This window comes from Oryctolagus cuniculus, chromosome 5 (genome assembly GCF_964237555.1).
Source record: "Oryctolagus cuniculus chromosome 5, mOryCun1.1, whole genome shotgun sequence".
Taxonomy (NCBI): Eukaryota; Metazoa; Chordata; class Mammalia; order Lagomorpha; family Leporidae; genus Oryctolagus; species Oryctolagus cuniculus.
The window spans coordinates 71,778,013-71,804,622 of NC_091436.1; the positions used below are offsets into that span (position 1 = coordinate 71,778,013).

The window sequence follows — 26,610 nt, forward strand, 5'->3', positions numbered from 1 at the left end:
CTGGAACTGATTTTTAATGAGCCCCTTTTAGAAAGTCAGAGACGAGCTTTTTAAATGACTGTATTTATATCCTAGTTGTATTTGAATCAACCCAAACACATGAATTTTAAACCCAGTGTGTTTGCTCCATATGGTTAAGGCACCATTTTGGGACAAACTAATATCTAAATGCATGTCTGGATGAATGGCTGTGTACACATTCTGTGAACTGGAAACTGAGACGGGTCACCACTGAGACCTTTGAGTTCAGTAGCTGAGGTATGGACAGCTACACACAGGCTTGATGCTCCTTTATAATTTCAATCAAAAGCTATGCCATAACTATGATATCAGGGGCCTTCATTCTCACTTTTCTAAAGTGCAGTAGTCAAGATTCAGTAAATAATTCTCACATAGAAGACCCAATAAAATAGGTCAGAAACAAGTGTTATCATTTGGACATTGAAGAACAATTGTTTACTTCCATTGTATTTTTAACATAGAAAATATTATGACTTTAAAGATTTAAATGGTTTTAAACAAAAAGATACTTTTGTTATACCATTTCCAGTAGTTCTCAAATAATTTCAATATATAAATTTGATCAGTGGATTATTTTAATTTATATTTATTAAGAGTTGTAAAGAACATTAGACTTTAATCAAAGTAGAAAATAAAGAAGTGACTATTAAATTCCTTTTTTACTTTATATGGCTTCCCTATGCATGAACATTTATATGCAGGTTTACAGAGTGTTCTGACAGAGAGCCTCTGTGTTTTGTCTTTTTTTAAAAGATTTATTTGTTTATTTGTAAGTCAGAGTTATGGGGTAGGGGGCAGGACAGAGATAAAGATTTTCCATCTGCTAGTTCAGCAGATGATCTCAAAGGCCAGAAGTGAGCCAGGATGGAGCCAGGAACCTGGAGCTTCAGCCAGGTCTTCATCTAGGTACAGAGGCCTAAGAACTTGGGCCATCTTCCGCTGCCTTTCCCAGGCCATTAATAGGGAGCTGAATTGGAAGTGGAGCAATCAGGACTCGAAACCAGTGTCCATATGGGATGCCAGCATTGCAGATGGTGGTTTTACCCACTATGCCACAATGAAGGCCCAAATATGTTTTATAATTTTATCCATAAATTTTATACATATTTACTTTCAAGTCAAGTTAGTAATAATCAATTCTACATATCCAGTAACATTTGAGCATTTATCATCAGGTAAAATCATAACTGTGTCTCTTCTCTATACTTTATTTATTTATTTATTTATCTATCTATCTTACTCAATTTTAGGTACCTCACTTATCATCAGCTGATATAAATCAATGAGTAAAAGTAATTTACTTCCAGTTTCTATATTTTTACTTTTACTTTTTTTTCATGTATAAAGTATGTTTATTTGTACTGCTTTATGTTTTAACTTATCTTGTTTACCTGAGAGGCAGAGAGACATACAGACAGAGAGAGAGAGCTCCTATTCACTGGTTCACTCTTCAAGAACTTGCAGTGTGCAGGGCTGGCACCAAACTCCTTTCCCATCCAAGATTTTCAATGTAAAGGATTTCATATTTTATTTCTTTCTTTCAATGATTTTATTTGAAAGTCAGAGTTGGAGAGAGAGAGAGAGAGAGAGAGAAAGAAAGTGATCTTCTATCTGCTGGTTTTCTCCCCAAATGCCCATGACTGTCCAGAGTTAGGCCAGGCCAAAGACAGGAGCCAGGAGATTCTTCCAGGTCTCCCCATGTGGGTGGTAGGGGCCCAATTCTTGGACCATCTTCCACTGCTTTTCTTACGCCATTAGCAGGGAGCTGGATCAGAAGTGGAGTGGCCGGGATTCCAACCGTTGCCCATATGGGATGCCGGTATCATAGGCAGCAGCTTCACCTGCTATGCCACAAAGCTGGCCCCCATAGTTTCTTAATATAAATAGCTTCTTCTGAACTAATACTTAAATTTCAGAATTAGTAAAAATGTGTCCCAATTATGACCAATAGTTTGAAATCACTCATTATCAAACCAGATTCTCAGTAGTCTAAGCCACCATATTATGCTTGAAGTCCTAGGAATTAGCATTTGATATGGGTTGTAATGTCAAAAATTCATGAAACTTTGGGGCTGAAAGATGCTTCAGAGATTATCAAATGTTATAAATGAGAAAAATGAACTGCAAATAGATTTTTTCTAAACACAGTCCAGCTTGTATCCAGAGACCCACAACTCATGAGCAGCTAGAAACCATCGTTAAGTCCTTTCCACGAAACTATAGTCATTCCCTGGGCAATGCGAAACAATCAAAAAGAACATTATGATTGCATTTAAGGCTACAGTAAATTCCTGAGAGTTTAGTGAGTATATCAAAACTGTATGGCCGGCGCCGCGGCTCACTAGGCTAATCCTCTGCCTTGCAGCGCCGGCACACCAGGTTCTAGTCCCGGTCGGGGCACCAGATTCTGTCCCAGTCGCCCCTCTTCCAGGCCAGCTCTCTGCTGTGGCCAGGGAGTGCAGTGGAGGATGGCCCAAGTCCTTGGGCCCTGCACCCCATGGGAGACCAGGAAAAGCACCTGGCTCCTGCCGTCGGATCAGCGTGGTGCGCCAGCTGCAACGCGCTGGCCACGGCGGCCATTGGAGGGTGAACCAACGGCAAAGGAAGACCTTTCTCTCTGTCTCTCTCTCTCACTGTCCACTCTGCCTGTCAAAAAAAATTTTTAAAAATTTAAAAAATTGTATAAGTATGTTTTGAAATAAAGAATTAAAAAATAATTGTATTCATAATTTTTTGGTCTTTTTATCAGATTTAGCATAGATGAGTGTTCCATCCACTGCACAGAATTCTATGGAATCAGTCCAACATCAGAAAGATCATCCACCCAGACCAAGTGGGATTTATCCCTGGTATGCAGGGATGGTTTAATGTGCGCAAGACAATCAATGTGATACACCACATTAACAGACTGCAGAAGAAAAACCATATGATTATCTCAATAGATGCCGAGAAAGCATTTGATAAAATACAACACCCATTCATGATGAAAACTCTAAGCAAACTGGGTTTGAAAGGAACATTCCTCAATACAATCAAAGCAATCTATGAAAAACCCACAGCCAACATCCTATTGAATGGGGAAAAGTTGGAAGCATTTCCACTGAGATCTGCTACCAGACAGGGATGTCCACTCTCACCACTGCTATTCTATATAGTTCTGGAGGTTCTAGCCAGAGCTATTAGGCAAGAACAAGAAATTAAAGGGATACAAATTGGGAAGGAAGAACTCAAACTATCCCTCTTTGCAGATGACATGATTCTTTATTTAGGGGACCCAAAGAACTCTATTAAGAGACTATTGGAACTCATAGAAGAGTTTGGCAAAGTAGCAGGGTATAAAATCAATGCACAAAAATCAACAGCCTTTGTATACACAGACAATGCCATGGCTGAGGAAGAACTTCTAAGATCAATCCCATTCACAATAGCTACAAAAACAATCAAATACCTTGGAATAAACTTAACCAAGGACGTTAAAGATCTCTACGATGAAAATTACAAAACCTTAAAGAAAGAAATAGAAGAGGATACCAAGAAATGGAAAAATCTTCCATGCTCATGGATTGGAAGAATCAATATCATCAAAATGTCCATTCTCCCAAAAGCAATTTATAAATTCATTGCAATGCCAATCAAGATACCAAAGACGTTCTTCTCAGATCTGGAAAAAATGGTGCTGAAATTCGTATGGAGGCACAAGAGACCTCGAATAGCTAAAGCAATCTTGTACAACAAAAACAAAGCCGGAGGCATCACAATACCAGATTTCAGGACATACTACAGGGCAGTTGTAATCAAAACAGCATGGTACTGTACAGAAACAGATGGATAGACCAATGGAACAGAATTGAAACACCAGAAATCAACCCAAACATCTACAGCCAACTTATATTTGATCAAAGATCTAAAACCAATTCCTGGAGCAAGGACAGTCTATTCAATAAATGGTGCTGGGAAAATTGGATTTCCACGTGCAGAATCATGAAGCAAGACCCCTACCTATCACCTTACACAAAAACTCACTCAACATGGATTAAAGACCTAAATCTACGACCTGACACCATCAAGTTACTAGAGAACATTAGAGAAACCCTTCAAGATATTGGCACAGGCAAAGAGTTTCTGGAAAAGACCCGGGAGGCACAGGCAGTCAAAGCCAAAATCAACTATTGGGATTGCATCAAATTGAGAAGTTTCTGTACTGCAAAAGAAAGAGTCAGGAGAGTGAAGAGACAACCGACAGAATGGGAAAAAATATTTGCACACTATGCAACAGATAAAGGGTTAATAACCAGAATCTACAAAGAGATCAAGAAACTCCACAACATCAAAACAAACAACCCACTTAAGAGACGGGCCAAGGACCTCAATAGACATTTTTCAAAAGAGGAAATCCAAATGGCCAACAGGCACATGAAAAAATGTTCAAGGTCATTCGCAATCAGGGAAATGCAAATCAAAACCACAATGAGGTTTCACCTCACCCCGGGTAGAATGGCTCACATTCAGAAATCTACCAACAACAGATGCTGGCGAGGATGTGCGGAAAAAGGGACACTAACCCACTGTTGGTGGGAATGCAAACTGGTCAAGCCACTATGGAAGTCAGTCTGGAAATTCCTCAGAAACCTGAATATAACCCTCCCATACAACCCAGCCATCCCACTCCTTGGAATTTACCCAAAGGAATTTAAATTGGCAAACAAAAAAGCGGTCTGCACCCTAATGTTTATTGCAGCTCAATTCACAATAGCTAAGACCTGGAACCAACCTAAATGCCCATCAACGGTAGACTGGATAAAGAAATTATGGGATATGTACTCTTTAGAATACTATACCGCAGTAAGAAACAATGAAATCCAGTCATTTGCAACAACATGGAGGAATCTGGAACACATGATGCTGAGTGAAATAAGCCAGTCCCAAAGGGACAGATACCATATGTTCTCCCTGATGGGTGACAACTGACTGAACACCAAAAAGGAAACCTGTTGAAGTGAAATGGACACTATGGGAAATGGTGACTTGATCAGCATAGCTCTGACTGTTAATGAACAACTTAATACATTATCCCTCTTAGTAGTTTTTTTATCTGTTCTACTTAATATGACTGGTTTAATTCTGTAATTAATACACAGTTATTCTTAAGTGTTGAAAATTAACTGAAATGTGATCCCTGTTAAACATAAGAGTGGGAATAAGAGAGGGAAGAGATGTATAATTTGGGTGATGCTCAAGCTGACGTGCCCCAAATGGTAGAGTTAGAAACATACCAGGGGATTCCAATTCAATCCCATCAAGGTGGCATGTACCTATGCCATCTCACTAGTCCAAGTGATCAATTTCAGTTCACAATTGATCATAATGAAAGGACTAAGCGTCAAAGGGAGCACATAAACAAGTCTAGTACCTGCTAACACTAACCAATAGAATAAATAAAGGGGAGAGTGATCCAACATGGGAAGTGAGATACTCAGCAGACTCATAGAATGGCAGATGTCCTAAACAGCACTCTGGCCTCAGAATCAGCCCTAAAGGCATTCGGATCTGGCTGAAAAACCCATGAGAGTATTTCAGGCATGGAAAGCCAAGACACTCTGGCAAAAGATCTCTGTGAATGAGATCCCAGTGGAAAGAACAGGTCATCAAAGAAGGAGGTACCTTTCTCTGAAGGGAGGAGAGAACCTCCACTTTGACTATGACTTTGTCTAAACAAGATAAGAGTCGGAGAACTCAGAGGGCTTCCATAGCCTTGGAAACTCATGACTGGAGCATAGGGAGATTACTGATGCCATAGACAGGAGTGTCAATTGGTAAAGTCAACAACAGGAGTCACTGTGCACTTACTCCTCATGTAGGATCTCTGTCCTTAATGTGCTATGCATTGAGATTTAATGCTATAATGAGTACTCAAACAATATATTTCACTTTGTGTTTCTATGGGGGTGCAAACTGTTGAAATCTTTACTTAATGCATACTAAACTGATCTTCTGTAAAAAAAAAAAGAAATTATCAATTGCCAACTTGACTCTCACTGGGATTAAACATGACAATAGGTCTGATCTGATTTCATCATCATTTAAAAAAATCATCTATTATTTTTCACTTTATGTTTCTGTGTGGAAGCAAACTGTTGAAATCCTTACTTAATTTATACTAAGCTGATCTTCTGTATATTAAGATAATTGAAAATGAATCTTGATGTGAATGGAAGGGGAGAGGGAGTGGGAAAGGGGAGGGTTGTGGGTGGGAGGGACGGTATGGGGGGGAAGCCATTGTAATCCATAAGTCGTACTTTGGAAATTTATATTCATTAAATAAAAGTTAAAAAAAATATTTTCTGTTATAACACCCAATATTTGCCATCTATCTACCACAAGAGTCTAGTTCATTCTATGTGGAGCATCCTCTTCCTGCTAAGAATGGGGCAGCACTACAGTTATGAGTCTTCTATGCCTTCACTCTATCAGAGGTAGCATCTAATTGTCCCATTTGTCCTCTTAGTTCAGATTCATTCAAAAAAGAAGCTGGATTTCTGGTGCTCCTAGATTCATTCATCATTGAACTTGTATTTACAAAACACTCTATATGCAAAGCTCTGTGGCAAAGATAAATGACAATTTTTTTAAACAGGCTCAATTCACTTTATTTTTCTTGTATAAAACCTGTGTTGTAGCCACAGCTGGAGCCTGCGTCCTCTGCACAGATACTCTGGTGTGAGTCTTCACAGATGCTCTGTAAACTCTGATAGGGAGACTTGGTGAGCACAGTCTCTTTCCAGACATCGGGGTCAGATTGCTGTAGGTCTTGGAGATAGCATCAAAGGTGCCCTTGGCAAAGTTGCCCAGGGTTGGCAGTGCAGCCTCTGACGGAGGTGTAGCAGTCATCAATGCCAGCCATCAGCAGAAGCTTCTTGGGAAAGGAGCAGAGATGATGCCAGTGCCCCAGGGAGCAGGAATGAGCTGCACCAGCACAGAGACACAGCGTCCTGTCACCTTACAAGGCACAGTGTGCAGTTTGCTGATCTGTTCCCCCAGTAACCTCTCTGGATGATCACAGTAGACAGCTTGGTCAAGTTGATGGCCTCTTGGATGCCGGTGGCCACCTCCTTGGATCACTTCACGCCAAGACCAGTGTAGTCATTGTAATCCCCGATGGCAACAAATACCTTGAACTTGGTCTGCTGGCCAGCCTGCACCTGCTTCTGCACTGGCATGATCTTCAGCACCTCAACCTTGTAGGCCACCCCTAGGAAGAAGTCGATGATCTCAGACTCCTTGATGGGCAGGGAGAAGAGGTGAATCTCCTCCAGGGACTTTTCATGTTCCTGACCAGGCTGCCGAGCTTGGTGACAGGGATCCGCTCCTTGTCCTTGGCCTTGACTCTGCGAGTTCCCAGAGAGGCCAGCGGTGACTGCTGTCCCCCGATGCTGCCGTGGAAGCCTCCATGGAAGCCGCCACAAACTCCCATTCCAGGTCCCCCAGAGCCCCTTGGCCCCTCTGCTGCACCTGAATCATCTGCCATTTGGTGTTCTCTCGAAGAAGCAGTGAGAATTTTTTTTAATTGCTTAATACATTTCACTTATCAAAAGACAAAATTCCAACAAATTTAGTTTAAGAGATCTGTACCTAAAATTGGGCAACACCTTACCCTTTATAATACTAAATACCAGTGAGCTGAGCAGAGAAGGTTAGCTTTATAGGCAGAAAAGGGTTGAAGAAAACAGATATAGAAAATTTAATTTTGACTGAAATTTCCTATTGTTTAGGAAAATTGGCTCATTTCATAGTTTAGGTGAATTCTATGGTATTAATATGAGAGCCTGTATTCTGGTCTGATCTAATCTGTTGGGGCTAGTGCAAGAGGCTCATCCCAAACAATAGTTTCCTGTAAAATTTTCTTTCCACAAACTTTTTAACACTCAATTTCAAGAAGGTAAAATGCAATGTATTCTGAATTTTAACTCTACACACTTGGGTAAACCAGAAAATAATCTAGAGTGTTTTCTTAATTCCAGAATACAATATGCTTGACATCACTAACCACCATGGAACTGCAAATCAAAACCAAAATATCACCTCACTATCAAAAGTGGTGTTATCAAAAAGACAAAAGTGTGCACAAAGAGGAATCTGCTCATTGTTGGAGGGAATGTAAATTAGTACAGACATTGTGGAAAAAGAGTATTAAGTTTCTCAAGAAACTAAAAATATAACTACTATATGATCCAGTAATACTGCTCAGGGTACATATCCAAAAGAAATAAAATTCATAATAAAACACATCTGCATTCATGTTTATCACTACACTCTTTGCAGCAACCAGGAAATTGAAACAACCCAAGTGTCCATCAACTGATGAGTAGATAAAGAGAATGTGGTATATATACACAACAGAATATTATTCAGTCATAAAAAGGATGGAATCTGTCATTTGCAACTTGGATGGAACTAGAGATCATTATGTTAAATTGGAATAAATCAAGCATAGAAAGACAAATACAACATGATCTCACTCATATGTGGAGTCTAAAGAGTAGGTGATCTCATAGAACTTAAAAACATAAATGTGGGAGTAAGCGCTGTTTTGTAGAAAGTTCAGCCACCACTTGCAACATCAGCATCCCATACTGGAATGCCAATTTGAGTTCCAGATGCTCTGCTTCTGATCCAACTTCTTCCTAATGTTCCAGGAAAGGCAGTAGATGATGATCCAAGCACATGGATACTTGTCACCAACCCTGGGAGGCAGCAGACATGACTGAAGTACTCCCTTGTAGGAGATCCAGAATGAGTTTTGGGCTCCTGGCTTTAGTTTTACCCAGTCTGGGCTGTTGCTGGCATTAGGGAGGAGGGAACCAGCAAATGGAAGATCTCATTGTCAGTCTCTCTGTTTCTCTCTCGCTCGCTCTCACTCTCGCTCTTGCTCTCTCTTTCTCTCTTTCTGTCTCTTCTTCCCTCCCTCCTTTTTTCATAAAATGAAAATAAATAAAAAATTTTGAAAAGAACAAACACAGCTTCATTATATTGCAACTCCCTCCCTAAGAGTCTACTTTTCTGTATCTTGAATCTAAGCTGCCTCGTAAGGTTCTTTAACCCATACATTGTGGCAGAAATGACATTGTGTAAATTTCAACGCCTAGTCCTCAAGAAGCCTTGAAGCTTCTTCTATTTTTATCATCTTGGAGCCCTGGGTGAAATGCCATTAAAGAAATCCAGTATAACCTTTTAGAGTAGGAGAGGCAACAAGGAGGAAATCCAAGGAACAAGTGATGGTAGCCAACATCAATAGCCAAACCATCTGATGAATGAGACCATCTGGACCTTAGATTCATAGCCATGTGGGTGACCCAGAGTAACCCACAGAGGAACCATCCAACATGCCATTGTTGTTTTCTTTAAAGAAGAATCAGTTTTGTGATTCCAATCAATCATTTCAAATGCTACAGGAAAGCACAACACTGATCACAGGACACCAACATACATCTGGGAAAGTCCCACCTACTCCTCTCCAGATCTTTTCCCATCCAGGGCAAGGGCTTCAGGCTCCTACAATGGCACAAAATCTGTGAAACGAACAATGTAGCCGAGCTGGCTTCAGGTAATCAGAGCCTCTGCTCTAACTGGGTGGGGGCCTCAAACGGAAGTTGTGCTGAGTAAAGTGTGCAATGTTCCAGAGTGTACTTATTCTAGCACCGTCACCACTATTCTAGCTTCTCTGTCACCTGTATCCTTTTAAACAAACTCATAACACTGAGCACGATTAATCAGCAAAAGCATCTGTCAGTTCTGCCTCCATTATTACTCACACCTTTCCTTGCCAAAAAAAAAAAAGAAACAAAACAACCTGGTGTCATTACCTATCTCAGGATTTCAGTTACTGTTTTAAAAACAAACACATAGGCAACAAGTCATGTTTACAGAAAAATTTGCCCAAAATGAGAATGAGTGACCTGGAGCTAGTGCAAAGGAGTTTCTGGAAATAGCAATGTGATTTCCTTCAGTTCCAAAATGTGCACTGACTGCACAAGAGAGAAGTAAACCTCCAACTCCCATGCTTTCATTAAAAAGAAAAAAAATGGTTAAACTGGAGGGACACAAGGAAGTATTTCAAAAAGTGTGTGGAAAATTGGAACTAAAAGATTAAGCCGGGGCTGGCGCTGTGGCATAGTGGGTAAAGCCACTGCCTGCAGTGCCAGCATCCCATATGGGTGCCAGTTTTAAGTCCTAGTTATTCCATTTCCAATCCAGCTCTCTGCTATGGCCTGGGAAAGCAGTGGAAGATGGCTCAAAACCTTGGGACTCTGCACCCGAGTGGGAGACCCAGAGGAAACTCCTGGCTCCTGGCTTCGGATGGGCATAGCTCTGGCCGCTGCAGCCATTTGGGGAGTGAACCAGTGGATGGAAGACCTTTCTCTCTCTCTCTCTCTCTCTCTCTCTCTCTCTCTCTCTCCATGCCTCTGCCTCTCTGTAACTCTGCCTTTCAAATAAATAAATAAAATCTTTAAAAAATAAAAAAAGGATTGTCTATTTTGGTGCAAAAATTTTCTGAAATCCATAGTGTTCATAGCACACATTTTCCGTGAACTTTTTGAAAAACCCGATATGCATGGACTTCAAAATCTTTTGCTCCAAAATAAACTTATCTCTCAATACCATTTTCCACAAAAGACTTGGAGCCTCCTGCATCTATTATGTGATAATCACTTTTGTTTCCCTTCCTACAACAATTATCTGAGGAAGGAGTGTTTCCAGGGAGGAAAAATTGACATCAATAAGGCTCCCAAAAGTTGAAAGAATATTTATGAATAGAGCTCCTCCTTTTGGATTTTTCTACCAGTTAAGCTTCTAGAACCAGAATTTTCACCCACTGCACCCAGCTTTCTTAATATGACCACACAGCTTCTAATCCAACGGCTTTCTGAGCTCCACTGCGTGCCGGCCATACCAGGTACAGTGAGGAAGACAAGTGCAGAGGGAGCCTGCAGTGCCTCCCTGAAAGGAGCTGCAGCAGCTTCAAAAGCAGGGATTTCTCTGAAAACATCAACATAAAAAATGACATCCAGACCTGCTTTTTCTCTATTTCTGTTACAGTCAATGTTTCTATTAAAATGATTAAGAATTTTTGTGTTGTATTTACATTAAGGAAAGAAATACAAAAATCCTGCAGCCACTGCCAAAAATCTGCTGCCAACCCTAACATAGCTTTGATTCTCTTCAGGCAAGTCTTCTGGCCTAGGAGACAGATAAACAGCAAAATCAACCTGGTTAAGACTGAACAAGGAGGTAATGCCAAAATAACTAGCAAAGGAAAATGCACAATCAGTGTCTTGATGTTACATATGGCTATAACAAAAGAATACTGTGAACTGCAATTTAGTGTTAACTCTGTCAACTAATTCAAGATATCCAAAACCAGCAAGATCTAAACCATCGGGATGCACACACCTCAAGTTCTGGGTCTGTGTATTTGGAGTTCAGATTGTCTCATGTCTGGTAGGTAAAGCACACCCTGAAAAAACACAGCTCAAGTAGATGGATGGAAAGTACCAGAAACTTAAGACAAGAGTGTATCAACATTTAAGTCCTTACTAGAACCACAGAGCTTACTGAATGAGGGTCATTCCACTTATGCTTTCTTTTCATTTTACAACCCTATTATCTATGAAAAAATTAAAGACAGGCAGCTCCACTTGCTAATCTTGTTAATCTACCTAACAGTCCATGTGTACACATGAAGCTGCTATTCCAATACAGCACAGGTAGCTGACTTTCCACTAGTAATATTTCGGCAAAAACGTCAAAGAGGAGATCAAAGACAAGGCAAGTCATAAGTTTCTCCCTAGGAAGGTCATTCCTCCATTTCCCTCCCCCATCCAACCCCAGCACTTGGGGAAAAAAATTAAAGGCTGCATAGTAGCATCAGCATGCACTGCCAGTCCACATGGGGGCCTTACTTGTTGCCTTCTCCACCACCATCATCTCGCTGATAGCCTGTCCAGAGAGTTAGGTTGTCGCCAAGGAGCTGCACGATGAGTCCTTGTAGGAGAGTCTTGGTAGGAGTCCTCGATTAGAGTGTTGAGTTCCTCAATAGCGTCATCAACGCAGTCTTGGCCAAGTAGCACACTTGAACCAGGGAAATCAGGATACTGTAGTAGAACATGGGGAAGAGCCAGGACTAATCTAATGGGGTGAGCAGGCTGCAAGTGCTCTTTGCTCATCTCGTGGCCTTCACTGTGGGCCCTCAGAGATGACTCCATCACAGTTGCCCTCCTCTCTCCAGTGGCTTCTCCAGCCAGGTGGCCGTCATAGTGCCCTTTCATCTCCAGGTAGAGCACTTTCCTCTGGTACTAGGTCTCACTGCAATTCTTCTTCTTTTTTTAATATTTATTTATTTATAAAGCAGAGTTACAGAGATAGAGAGAGAGAGAGGTCTTCCATCCAATGGTTCACTCCCCAACTGGCCACAACAGCCAGAGTTGCGCCTATCCAAAGCCAGGAGCCAGGAGCTTCTTTCAGATATCCCACATGGGTGCAGGGGCCCAAGCACTTGGGCCATCTTCTTCTGCTTTCCCAGGCCACAGCAGAGAGCTGGATCGGAAATGGAGCAGCCTGGTCTCCCAGATGGGATGCCAGCACTGCAATTCTTAATCAGGTCCTTATCTGGTAGGCTCAGCACATCCTGACACGCTGCTTCTGGCTCCTTCTCAATCTTCACCATAAGCACAAATCATCTCAATCTTCTCATTATCCCCAGCTGATCCCCCTGCTCATTGCTGCTGATACCCCTCCAGAAAGCACAGCATGCCCCAACAACCTTCTTGTAAGCCACAGAGAGAAGATTTAGTTTTTGGTTGCACAGTGGCTCCTGCAGTTCTGTGACATTCTTCATGGCCGCGGCCACTTAGTCATTACGCTTGGCCAGCCGGCCTTTCTACACCAGTTGCTCCTGGTCCACCATCTCCTGTTGGTTCAGCCCGGAGGACCACCGCCTTGGAGGGCAGCTACAGTGCGGCTGGAACCCGTGTCCTGGAGGTACTGCCCCCAGAAGCGAGAGGCTGAGGTGGCAGCAATGGCTGCGCAGAGGAGGTGGCGCAAGGCAGCTGTCTAAATTGTTGTTTTAAAGCCATAGATTTGAGGCAATTCGGTCTGCAGCAACAGGTAGCTAAAATAGCATCCATGAACATAAAAATTGATGATTTAAGAAAAGATTGTGGACTTTTAAATTACTGCCGTGAAGTTTCTCGCCTCTCTTCATTCCTTCACTCTAAATTTTTTGTTATAATGTAAGTTTATAATATAAGGTTCACAACAAATACAAGTGCGTATGGAGTATGTGTAAGTTTCAGATATAAATTGAAGAAAGCATTTTCCAGCCATTACAGAGTTTAGGGTCCACGTGGCATTAAAAATGCTAACCCATTATTATTATACATTGCAATGGATGCCTGTTGTAGAGGACAGCAGAGACAGGCCTGATCTGCACAGGCAGTGTTTCGCCAGTGCTTAGAGAGCAACCATGACACAAACCCTTATGTAGTGATTTTTCTCTGAAAGAAGTGGCTATTACATCAAATTCAAAACATTTTCAGTATAAGGAATCTGTTGTCCTAACTTTTTTAAAGAGTCGATATAAATAAACTGCCTAGAGAGATGGGAAAAACAGATGGATTTGAAAATTCAAGTTCACACCGAATATGATTAACTTAGAAAGTGTGAGAAACTAGTGAAGGCTGAGATCATGGTGCCTGGGAGACAGGCAAAGGACTAACTTACTTTTAACACCACAGTCATCTCAGCAGTAAGGAAAAATCAAACTCAATTAAAGTCTCCAAAAAGGTGAAAGAGCAAATGAAGAGAAAAAAAAAATGTGGCTATTGGAGTGCAGTTGACATTTTGACCCAGTTGCCAGCCTAAGGAGATGTTTGTGTCTTATTAACAGAATTTGGGCTTCCTAGGTCATTACAGATGAGGTCTCCTGAGAGTCCTCTGGGTATTGTTGGACAATATTAGACAAATATTAGACAAGTCCTCTGGGTATTGTCTAATCCTGGAAGAGGCACACTGAAGAGACAAACAGTTTTTGACAAAGCACTTCTTTAGGAATGGAGGGTCGTCTTCTCCATGGAAAGGGCCTTATTTGCATATTGACATGGAGGAATCTGGGAAAAATTGGACCAGATGAATAACTGCTTGTTATTCAAGATGTCCCTTGGAAAGAACGGGCCGTCAAAGAAGGAGGTACCTTTCTCTGAAAGGAGGAGAGAACTTCTACTTTGACTATGGCCTTGTGTAAATAAGATTGGAGTTTGTGAACTCAAGAGGCTTCCATAGCCTTGGCAGCTCATGACAAGAGCCTAGGGTGATTACTGACATCATAAATAAGAGTGTCAATTGTTAAATCAACAACGGGAGTCACTGTGCACTTACTCCCCATGTAGGATCTCTGTCCTTAATGTGTTGTACTATGGGAATTAATGGTATAACTAGTACTCAAACAGCACTTTATACTTTGTGTTTCTGTGTGGGTGCAAACTGTTGAAATCTTTACTTAGTATATACTAAGTTGATATTCTGTATGTAAACATAATTGAAAATGAATCTTGATGAAGAATGGGATGAGAGAGGGAGTGGGAGATGGCATGGTTGTGGGTGGGAGGGAGGTTATGGGGGAGAAAGCCGCTATAATCCAAACGTTGTACTTTGGAAATTTATATTTATTAAATAAAAGTTAAAACATATGTCCCTTGGCCTTGAAATAAAAGACACACTGGAGGGGCAGGATTGTAGCATGGCGGGTTAACCACCACTTACAATGCTGGCATCCCATTTTGAAGTGCCAGTTGTGCTCCTGGCACTCTGCTTCTGATCCAGGTTCCTGATACTGTACCTGGAAAGGCAGCAGATATGGAGCAAGTGCTGGGCCTCTGCCACTCATGTGGGAGACCAGGAGGTGTTCCTGGCTTCTAGCTTTGTCCTGCCCAGACTCCTGGCTGCTATTTGGGGAGTGAACAATGGAAGATCCTTCTCTCTCTCTCTCTTTTCATTCATTCTCTCTCTCCTGTCCCTCTCTCTCTCTCTCTCTCTCTCTCTATATATATATATATATACTCTCTCTCTCTCTCTCTCTCTCTCTATATATATATATATATATATACTTCACAATTGGACCCTGGTGACCACTCCCTTCTATTAGCCCTACAATTTGGTCTGACCTACTCATGGAGTATACATTCACAAATCCATAGTGTTTTATGGGACATTCCTTTACCCCAGCACCCAACAAATTTCTACTCATTAGACCCAGTCTAAATGCTATTTCCTTCCATTCCTGCCAGCCCCAAGAAGCCAAGTTAGCCATCCTCTTGTTAATATTTACATACCATTTTGTGACTTCCCTATTACAGCATAAGCAATCATATCATTTATATATTTACCTCCCCATTTCATTGTAATCTCCTCAAACCGATAGTGTATTTGCCTCATCTTGGTATCTGTGGTGCCTAATGATCCATGACATAACAAGCATTCAGAAAACACTTAATAGATGGAATGAAAAAATGAATGAAGTACTGTGAAAGAAAGAGAAATAATACTCCAAGGAATATTGGAGTGTGTCTCTATGTCTGAGAATGATGAATGTGAAGAGGTCTGACTAGGGTGCTTCAAAGAGTTTATGATAAGTAAAATTAAAAGATAAATTTAGTTTGTTACAAAGCACTTTGAGGCCCATATAAGGAGTCTTCAAAAAGTTCACAATAATGCATTTTACAAAAAAAAATTACTTCAAAATAAACTTAGATTCCATTTTACCATGGGCTTTTTTGCTCTTTTTCCTTTTTACAATCTTTGTTTAATATGTAATACTTATACCTATTACAGGATACAGTGCAATATTTGAATATATGTATACAGTATAAACTGAAAAAAATAAGTTTTTGATGTTAATAGATTTCCCATATAAACTATCAAAAGACTTTTATCGTTCAGGCATCTTGCAAATTTCTTTGAACTTCATCTTTTTCACTTTATTGTGAATATGGTAATAAAACTAAGGTTTATAACTTGTGTATTAAAATCCTCACAGGTATTTTTTCCTTTATTTGGGACTTAGCTAAGGTTTTCCAAAAGGCAACTGATTTTTATCCCTTATCATTTGATGTAGAAAAATATAAATAAATGAGATTAAAAAGATTTATTGTGGTTTCAAATACCCTAAAGTATATCTATGGTAAAGATGTTAAATAAATTTTACAAGTGCTGAACTTAAAGGCTGCATCCCTGTAAACCAACCTCCAAACTTCAAACATGCCTAGGACATTTCAAGAACAATTGAAAGTTCAAAGAATAATCTTTTGAAAAATTGTATAATTAGATTAGATATCCAGTGGAAAATACTCAGTTCTGTCTTGTATTTCAGTGAATCAAAATCCCATAAATGGTACTAAGCTAAATAACTACAGATTCTGAAGACAGCTAATACTACCAGTTGTCTTCTCTACGATTATTATAATTTGATGGGCATTTGAAAAAGAATTTAAATATAGTCCATGTAATCAAGATGTGGTGGTTTCTTCCTTTAGTTTTTCCTTTGGATTGATAAAAAGGTATTGGCCGGCGCCACAGCTCAATAGGCTAACCCTCCGCCTGCAGCGCTGGCACCCTGGGTTCTAGTACCGATCGGGGCGCCAGATTCTGACCCTGTTGCTCCTCTTCCAGTCCAGCTCTCTGCTGTGGCCTGAGAGTGCAGTGGAGGATGGCCCAAGTGCTTGGGCCCTGCACCCGCATGGGAGATCAGGAGAAGCACCTGGCTCCTGGCTTCGGATCAGCGCAGTGCACCAGCCACAGCCCGCTGGCCGCAGCTGTTACTGGGGGATGAACCAACAGAAAAGGAAGACCTTTCTGTCTCTCTCTCTCTCTCACTGTCCACTCTGCCTGTCAAAAAAAAATACATAAAAAAGGTGTAAAAATGTTCTCTAAAGAGAATTTGGAAAATAAGCAATTTTTTAGAAGAAAATAAAAGTCCTAATTCAACATTTAGTTAATCAATGCTAATATTTATTATAATAATGTTTCATTACAAATTAATTAAAACAGAAAACTTATAAATACAAAGACAAAATAAAAGTGGACATTGCAATGTTTTCAAAATTGAACACAATTTGGATCACATTCTATTTGTTAAATAGAATTTATATTGCTCATTGGTTTTTTGGTATGACTAGTATTTCAGTAGACATTTCTGTATATATTTTCTTGAGTTTTTTACTACTTTTTGGAACAGATTTGTAGGACAGAGATAAATAGATCAAATGCACCATTTTTTAAAATCCTTAATACATGCTACCAAGACATTGGCCAGAAAAGTTGCCACCATGAAACCAATTACCTGCAATAAATAGCAGCACCTGTTTTCCATTTCCTTAATAATACTCAGGATTTTTATTTTTCATTTTGCCAACCTGAAATACCAAGGTTATTTCTTGCTTTGTGCATTTCTTTGATTTCTAAGTGAAACTATGTATTTTGCATGTTAATAGACCACTTATAGTTCATTTGCTGTGAGTTAAGCTCCTTGAAAATGAGATGTTTATCTCATGACCCTGTGCACCTGCTACATGATCAATAACTGCTGTCAAAAAAGTGGTATTTTTATATACTTTCACCCTTTTATATTGATGTTAAGTATTTTCCTCAATGATTATAAAAGCCAAATGTTTATTGTAATTACTTTCCCTCAATCTCTAATTTTCCTTTTCATCTTGTTTATAGTATTTTTTGATGAAGAGCCATTGATTTTCTTTGCTTTGGTTTTTTTCTATTTGGATACCTTTATATTTATGTGTTTTCATTTGGAGATGATCTTCAGTGTGATCACAATTCACAGTTATTTGGGAGCAGGGGAGGGTATTTATTGTACAAAGAGATTCAGTACTTTGAGAATAACTTGAGGACCACCTGGCATGTTGTAGCAATCACTAAAAAGAGAGAAACTAGAGAGGATGCATTTTTCCTTACAGGCATACTTAATCTATGGTAGAGCCTCTAAGACCACAAAATTCAAGGTGTGCTTTTCAGGGTAGGATTGCATTGGGTCTTTCACTCCAACATTAGTTAAGAGTCCTGGGAAATTTGTCAAAGAATTTCATATCTGATATTATCTAGATTTCCCAATCTTTGAACTTTAAAAGCCTTTCTGCAAATGCATAATTCCACGAAAAGAAAGAACAAGACTGAAGAATAATTAAAATTTTTAAGCTGAAGAACAAATTCAACACAAGATTTTCTGAAGTTGTTACCATGCTAAACCTAGACTTTACCAGTATTAACTTGGAATTTCAGGTACCAATCTTTTGTGGATGGCAGCTCATGCACATGTTCTTAAAAATCCTGTACTTCCCAAAGCTAAATATGTCAACCTTTTCAAATAATTTAGACTCAGAAAATTGGATGAATCCATACAACACATCTAATTCTACATCACCACCCTCTCCACAGTATCTCTGACAAGCAGTTACCAAGTCTATGATTAAACATTTCTAGTGATGAGGAATTCTTTGCTTCTTCAGACAACCTGTCCCAAAACTTTTCCCCTCCAGCCCCTATTTCATTAAGATCTAAGTCTTGCATTTATCTTACTGAAACAATGTGGCCCAGGTAATCAGACACACCTGCAGGAAATCTGCTGAAACAACTTTTCAGTTTTCTTAAATGGATGAGCTGAGATATAATCAAAACAGCATGTCACCACTCTCTGCAGATGCATGCTGGAAGGTTCATGGAGCAGTGTGAGATTTTTGAATACAGTATATTTTTAAAAATGAAAGCAGAACTTAAGTTATAAAAACTGCAGTGATATATAAACTATACTGATTTTTAAACCTCCTAATTTGGAGAAACAGGGAGTGAAGTTAATTTCTATGTGGCCAATCACTAAGGCATAAGGTCAAGCTATTTCCAAAAACTTGTCAATTATTTTGACAAAGCTAAGCAAGTGGGTAGAGATATTCACTATTTTGATTTGAGGAAAGGACTCCGCAACAACACAGACAAATATCTGAATGTTCTTTGGGGGTTGCCAGAAGAAAATAGTGATTGAAAAAACAGACTGCCATCTAGATTCCTGCAGAACAATGGTAGAGGGACCAGAACTGAGTGTGCAGCTAGCTTCCAGCACAAATATGCACATGGATGGGAAATAACTTCAATTTCTTTAAAGCTCATTTAAGTGATGACAATCTTATGCTAAATGAAATAAGCCATACACAGAAAGACAAATTTCACATGTTTTCTCTCATGTGTGGAAGTTATATTATACAGAAGTGTGATTTCATATTGTTACATGGTTTTAAGAAGTATATTCACTGCATTATACTGCCTATATAATTATATACCCTTCTTTCTTCACTTTATGATCCTTGTCATAAATCCTACATATTATGATATGAATATCTTTGCCTCAAAGAAAAATATTTTAAGAATGTATATAATTTTTTTTAGTTTTTTTTTAACTTTTATTTAATGAATATAAATTTCCAAAGTACGGCTTATGGATTACAATGGCTCCCCCCCCATATCGTCTCTCCCACCCGCATCCCTCCCCTTTCCCACTCCCTCTCCCCTTCCATTCACATGAGGATTCATTTTTGATTCTCTTTATATACAGAAGATCAGTTTAGCGTACATTAAGTAAAGATTTCAGCAGTTTGCTCCCACACAAACATAAAGTGAAAAATAATAGATGATTTTTTTTAAATGATGATGAAATCAGATCAGACTTATTGTCATGTTTAATCCCAGTGAGAGTCAAGTTGGGAATTGATAATTTCTTCTTTTTTTTTTTTTACAGAAGATCAGTTTAGTATACATTAAGTAAAGATTTCAACAGTTTGCACCCCCATAGAAACACAAAGCGAGATATACTGTTTGAGTACTCATTATAGCATTAAGTCTCAACGTACAGCACATTAAGGACAGAGATCCTACATGAGGAGTAAGTGCACAGTGACTCCTGTTGTTGACTTTACAAATTGACACTCCTGTTTATGGCATCAGTAATCTCTCTATGCACCAGTCATGAGTTTCCAAGGCTATGGAAGCCTTTTGAGTTCACCGACTCTTATCTTGTTTAGACAAGGTCATAGTCAAAGTGGAGGTTCTCTCCTCCCTTCAGAGAAAGGTACCTCCTTCTTTGAAGACCTGTTCTTTCCACTGGGATCTCACTCACAGAGATCTTTCATTTAGGGTTTTTTTGTTTGTTTGTTTGTTTGTTTGTTTGTTTTGCCAGAGTGTCTTGGCTTTCCATGCCTGAAATACTCTCATGGGCTTTTCAGCCAGATCCGAATGCCTTTAGGGCTGATTCTGAGGCCAGAGTGCTATTTAGGACATCCACCATTCTATGAGTCTGCTGAGTATCTCGCTTCCCATGTTGGATCACTCTCCCCTTTATTTATTCTATCAGTTAGTATTAGCAGGTACTAGACTTTTTTATGTGCTTCCTTTGACTCTTAGTGCTTTCATTATTGTCGCTCCCCCTCTTCGTGGAGGAACGACACAGGACCCTGCGCTGTTCTTTCGTCTGCTCGGCCCTCCCCGGGTTTGCTGCTGGTTCTTCCCGGGTTGGCTACTATCCCTTCCACCTCCGTGGAAGGGCAGTTCCCCCTGGCCACATTCCCCACTTCCGCAGGGGAGCGGCACACTGCCGGCCGGCTTTCTCGGGGGCTGCACAGGTGTTCCTTCAGCTACATGTTCCCCTTAGATGTTCCTGGTGCATGCCGTCTCTCTCCTCCTTTATAGTCCTCCTCCGCCAATCCCAACTCGGCTGCCCACACGCCGAGTACGCTGCTCTCCAATCAGGAGCAAGTCCTACAGTTAATTGGTAGAACTGGAGGCAGCTGTGCGGAAGCTGTTTTCTTCTCTCCCAGCGCCATATTGTGGGAGAGCAGATGCATAGAATAAGTCTTAATTCCAGTAACTCAGTCTAGTCCGGTTGCTCCCCACAATTATGATCAATTGTGAACTGAAATTGATTACTTGGAAGTATGTATATAATATTTACATACAAAGAAAATATGGTAAAATGTTAAAAGTTGTCAAATCCAGAAAATATATAATCAAAATATTAATAATCTCTGTATTACTCATTAAAGATAGAATATAGATCAGGTGTGAGAATTAGTCTATTAAAATATGTATCACTCAGAGCAATAAAGATGGGAAAGTTCAGTCAGAGACCCCATGAGAAGACAGTGCTTAATTAAAGTGAATTCAGAGGTAACTAACAGACTCTTACCACCACCATCAAATCTCTAAACAAAAACCTTTCTCTAAACGCTTTTGTGGATCTTGTGGCCTGATTTCCTTTTTTGAATAACTTGAATAGAGTTTTGGCACAGAGACATTTTAAATGCTTACTTCTTTATGTAAGATCAGTACTATCAGTGTTTTCAAGTCATGAAACCAACTCAGTATCTCTCAACCAGATTTTTTCCCCTTAACTAATAAAACACAGCAGGTCTGTGTATATACTAAATGTTTCTGTGTATAATGTGCACACATACATGCTTTTGTATGTGTAAAAATTTATTACTCTTGGCCAAAGTTATATTCATTTGAATGCCATTCTAGGGAAAGACAGATTAGATGAATAGATTCTAATTTATTTAAGAAAATAATGTATTCCCCATTACCAAAATCCAAACATGATGGTATTTTTCCTAAAAATATTTTCTACAATATACTATCAAAGAATTTTTTTAAATGACTTCATTAATCTTCATGATTCTCCTGCATGGGAGAGTTGGACTTATATTAAATGATGCTGTCAACTTTACCTCAAGGGAATAGATTTCTACAGAACATAGCTGCCAATTTTTATTTGCCAAAGCAAAGATTTTTCAATAACATAGAATACGATTTCAGAGTTGAAACTAAGAATGAAATGTCAGTAGTGATTTGTTACTGATGAAAGCAACTTAGACTGGGTCAAAACACCAAGTCACAAAGCATAAAACACTATCGATGTAGCATGCATTTACTTTCTTTTCTCCTCAACCAAGTCTCAGTTATCTAGAAACGGACTACCTTCATTATAAAGTACTCATGTAAAACTCTCACAGATGAAACCAGGGCATGTGCATGTATCCCACAAGACCATGGTTCTCTTGTTTCTTTGGCTCAGACACAAGCTGGCAAATGCATGCCTAAATCACAGCAGGGAATCCAAGCTCCTTGAATGCCATGACTTACTTGCCTAACTGAACCTCTGATATTAGCCAAGACAACTTCCAATCCTACCGTGTATCTGTCCACTCCTAATAAAACACATCTGCCAGGGCCTGCATCTCCTTTGGACTGCCCTCTTTTCTTACATGACACTGTCTCACCAGTAAGTCCCAATGGGTTATTGCCATACATTTGATTGTGGAGTAAGTTACAAACTTCATGAAATGACTGTAAGACTCACTAAGTACCCTAGGCTCCATCTTGTGTCTCAGAGAGAATGTAGTTGGAATTTTCCCAGGGAACATGCAGACACTGAAAATTCTTGAGGGACTTGGTGAATAAAAAGTACTTTGAGCACTTGATGGTATAGTTGTATGCTCAGGGAATGGAATTAAACAGACACAGCTTTTTTCTATGATCTCCTTAATTGCGATGAACCCTCAAAGTACAACCAACCCCAGTGACTGACAAAAGAACTTCCTGAATAGGAGTCATGAAAATGTGTTAACTCAAATTTTCTACAAAGGTAGACCGAAAGTCCTCTCCCTCCACAATCAAAGTGGTGCAGAAGGACCTAATATGCATAGATAGGCACTGAAATCACCAAGTAGAAACAGAACTTCCTCATACTGTTGAAGTAAAATAAACAGGTCGTGTTATCCAAAATCAAACTCTTAGAGTTTTTTTTGTTTTTTTGTTTTTTTGGTTTTTTTTTTTTTTTTTTTTTTTTTTTTTGACAGGCAGAGTGGACAGTGAGAGAGAAAGACAGAGAGAAAGGTCTTCCTTTTCCGTTGGTTCACCCCACAATGGCCACTGCAGCAGGCGCACCACGCTGATCCGAAGCCAGGAGCCAGATGCTTCTCCTGGTCTCCCATGTGGGGTGCAGGGCCCAAGTACTTGGGCCATCCTCCACTGCACTCCTGGGCCACAGCAGAGAGCTGGACTGGAAGAGGAGCAAATGGGACAGAATCTGGCGTCCCGACCGGGACTAGAACCCTGGGTGCCAGCACCACAGGCAGAGGATTAGCCTATTGAGCCGCGGTGCCGGCCAGGTACAGCATCTTGATTCAACAATTTTCTATACAAATTTATTATGTCTCAGTGATGACTGACTCTACTTTCTTCAGTACTTCTCTGCAACAAATGCTGATCCATCATACTCTGATCCATCTTCAGAGCACACGTCCAATCCATGTCTCTGCATACTCTTACCTAAGAATCTGTAATAGCTCAACTAGAACATCTCAACTTCTCTTAGCTCCTGGCATGACCTTTGGTGGCAGCAGCTGCATAAACATTGCAGGAAATTTCAGAAGCAGTAGCAGGAGTCCAACAGTGAGATTCCAATAGCAGTGGTGACAGTGACAATAGCAGAGTGACAAATCTTTCAGGGTAACATGTCCTTTTCTGATTTGCCCTTCTATACTTCCAACAAGTTTTCAGCCAGTTCCCTATATTAATTTATTTCTGTTTTTTTTTCCTGCTTGAAATACATAAAGTGTATTGTCCTCTTTGGGTCCTAATATAGACAGTGCTTATTGTCATTCTTCATCTTATGCTATATGTTCATTATGTTATTAATTTTATGAATTGAATGTTTATTTCAAATTTATATGATTCCTATGAGATTTATAGTATCACGGATAGGCACATTTCCTTATTATATCATTCCCTAACTCTTTTTCCAAATAAGGTTCGGCATCTGAGTATAATGAATTTCATATTTTCCATTATAAATGAAAGATCTTCAAAAATTCTTGAAAATGATCCATAAGCCATACTTTGGAAATTTATATTCATTAAATAAAAGTTAAAAAAAAGAAAGAAAGAAAATGCTTATTGTGAACAAACTATGCATTGATGTTAAGTTTTTGGACTAGCTTTATTTTTAACTTAATTTTTCCATGAATTTTTGAAGTAGACTTCTATATAATATTATGACCAGAAGAGCTTAAGGGAGGCAAGTTAACAAATTATAGGAAAAAAAAGATAACCGGAGTCATTTCAAAGGGATTTATCACTTAAAACTCAACTAAGCCTTACATATTTGTTCCACATGACATAACATGGTAGTTCTGACAAAAAGAAAGAGAAAAGAAAATGTCCATGTCCAGTGCTTAGTGCTGAGTATCTGCTGCTCATGATGATTTGGATATATTTTTTTCTAGTAGAACAAAACTTCAGCTTTTCAAATACTACTAAAAATAACATTCTGATGACATAACCTATTTCTCAAAAATCATAAATGATCAGTTTTACAAGTAAAGAAACTTTCCCCCAAATAAATTATTTCTTAGTTCTGTAACTCTCCAATAGCTATTTTATGGTTCCTACTGCCCATTTATACCCAAGGAGATTCAATTGATTGGTCTGAAAATTGACCAGAGTCTGTTTTGATCTTCTTATGATAGGATAACCACTTAACAAAGTGAGACTTTTATTTTTACCAGTCCAATATCTTCCAAAGAACCTACAAAGGGACCAGCTGGCAGAAGGAGGCAAGAGTGTTTGAAGATTAATTCTGCTGAATCAATTTAGAACGCTAACTTGGAAGTGTAGCAAAAGCAGAACGTGTAAGTGAACATTAAATGAAGTATGGTATTAAATTATCTCTGAGACATATGTAGGCCACCAAACTATTGAAACCAAGCCTAAATGTGTTTGGAGTTTAGCATGAAATCTTTGATGTAATAAATACAATACCAAAAAATTAAGTTTTTAAAGTTTGATAAAATAACAATATTACATATTCCAACAAACATCTTTCTGCCCATCTTGTTTTAAATAACTAGCAACTAACTGCACTGCTGCCTGAGGAATCAGAGAGTATGCTAAGAGTCTTTGTGGAACCAATTACCACCTTTCTTTGAACTGTCAGCTATTTGAAAGCAATCAAGTAGAGCATGGTAACAGAATAGAGGTTTCATGCTTTGGAACTCCAGTTATTTCCAGTCAGTTTCAAAGCTATGTCTACCCTCAAACCCCAGACAACCACCCTGTAAATATTGTCTATTGGTCCCAAGAAAATAGAATGAAACAAAGAATGCCATTTTACTGCTTCCGGAGACCTAAGAATCCTCAAAATGTGAAAATTTTGTGAAAGTCCCGTGTTGATGAGTTGGTCAGCACAACAGTATCAAAGTCAGGGCTCAGTTAATTATGTTACAGGCACATGGGTGAAGAAGACCCTGGGAACATGAGTCTCTAGTGCAGGAAGCTGTCTCACAGAACATATCCTGCTGCACACACACCCATTCACCCCTTCTTCATAGGTCATTAGAATCCATTCCATCCTGACAACAAATTCGGAATTGTGGTTTAAAGTCATTCTGTAAGACACTTTTATCTTTCACTTGTGAATTCATTTTCAAGGAGGAAATATACCTTCACTTATCTGTCTACATTTTTTTTCATTTCAGCTTGTCTTTTCATTAAAAGTTAAATTTAAGAATAAGTAGCCCTCATCTTCTAATTTTATTTCCCAGAGTTGCTAAAATGTCTAAATAGCAATATAACTCATTATTTAAATATACTGAAGGTGCCAGCGATGTGGCATAGCAGGTAAAGCCACCACCTGCAGTACTGAAATCCCATGTGGGCGCCGGTTCAAGTCCCAGTTGCTCCACTTCTGATCCAGCTCCCTCCTAATGTGCCTGGGAGAGCAGCAGAAGATGGCCCAAGTGCTTGGGCCCCTGCACACATGGGAGAGACCCAGAAGAAGCTCTAGGCTTCTGACTTCGGATCAGCCCAGCTATAGCCGTTTCGGCCATTTGGGGAGTGAATCAGCAGATGGAAGACCTCTCCCTGACCCTCCCTGCCTGTCTGTAACTCTACCTCTCAAATAAATAAATATTATTTTTTAAAAAAAGAAAATATACAGGAGCCTGTAACTTTGACTATCATTTTAGCATCTTCCTAATTTTAGAGACTTATTTATGTATTAGAGAGAGAGATTTTCCATCTTTGGATTCACCACCCAAATGCCTATAAACAGCCATGGCTGGGCCAGACCAAAGGCAGGAGCCAAAAACTCAATCTGGTTCTTCCATGTGAACAGTAAGGACTCAAGCACCTGTGCCATCATCCGTGGCCTTTCCAGCCCATTAACAAGAAGATGGATCAGAAGCAGAGTAGCTGGGACTCAATCCAAGCACTCTGATATGGGATGTGGGATCCCAAGTGGTGACTTAACCTGCTATGCCACAACACTCACCCCTTTGTCTTCCTATTTGTAATAAAATTTTCAGAGTTTTTATTACTTTTGAGTTTATTAAGGCTAATAATGCCATTATAAATTAATAAATACTAAATCTGGTAGCTAAAAACAAATACAGCTTACAACCTCAGTGTTGCAGTAAATGTATT

At 39.5% G+C, this 26,610-nt stretch overlaps 2 pseudogenes; both read right to left on the bottom strand.

Annotated features, from left to right (window-relative positions):
• Window positions 1-6,657: 6,657 nt before the first annotated feature.
• LOC100338065 (small ribosomal subunit protein uS5 pseudogene) lies at window positions 6,658-7,655 on the bottom strand (annotated as a pseudogene).
• Window positions 7,656-10,504: 2,849 nt separating this feature from the next.
• LOC100337812 (14-3-3 protein gamma-like) lies at window positions 10,505-12,982 on the bottom strand (annotated as a pseudogene).
• Between the last annotated feature and the right edge of the window lie 13,628 nt (window positions 12,983-26,610).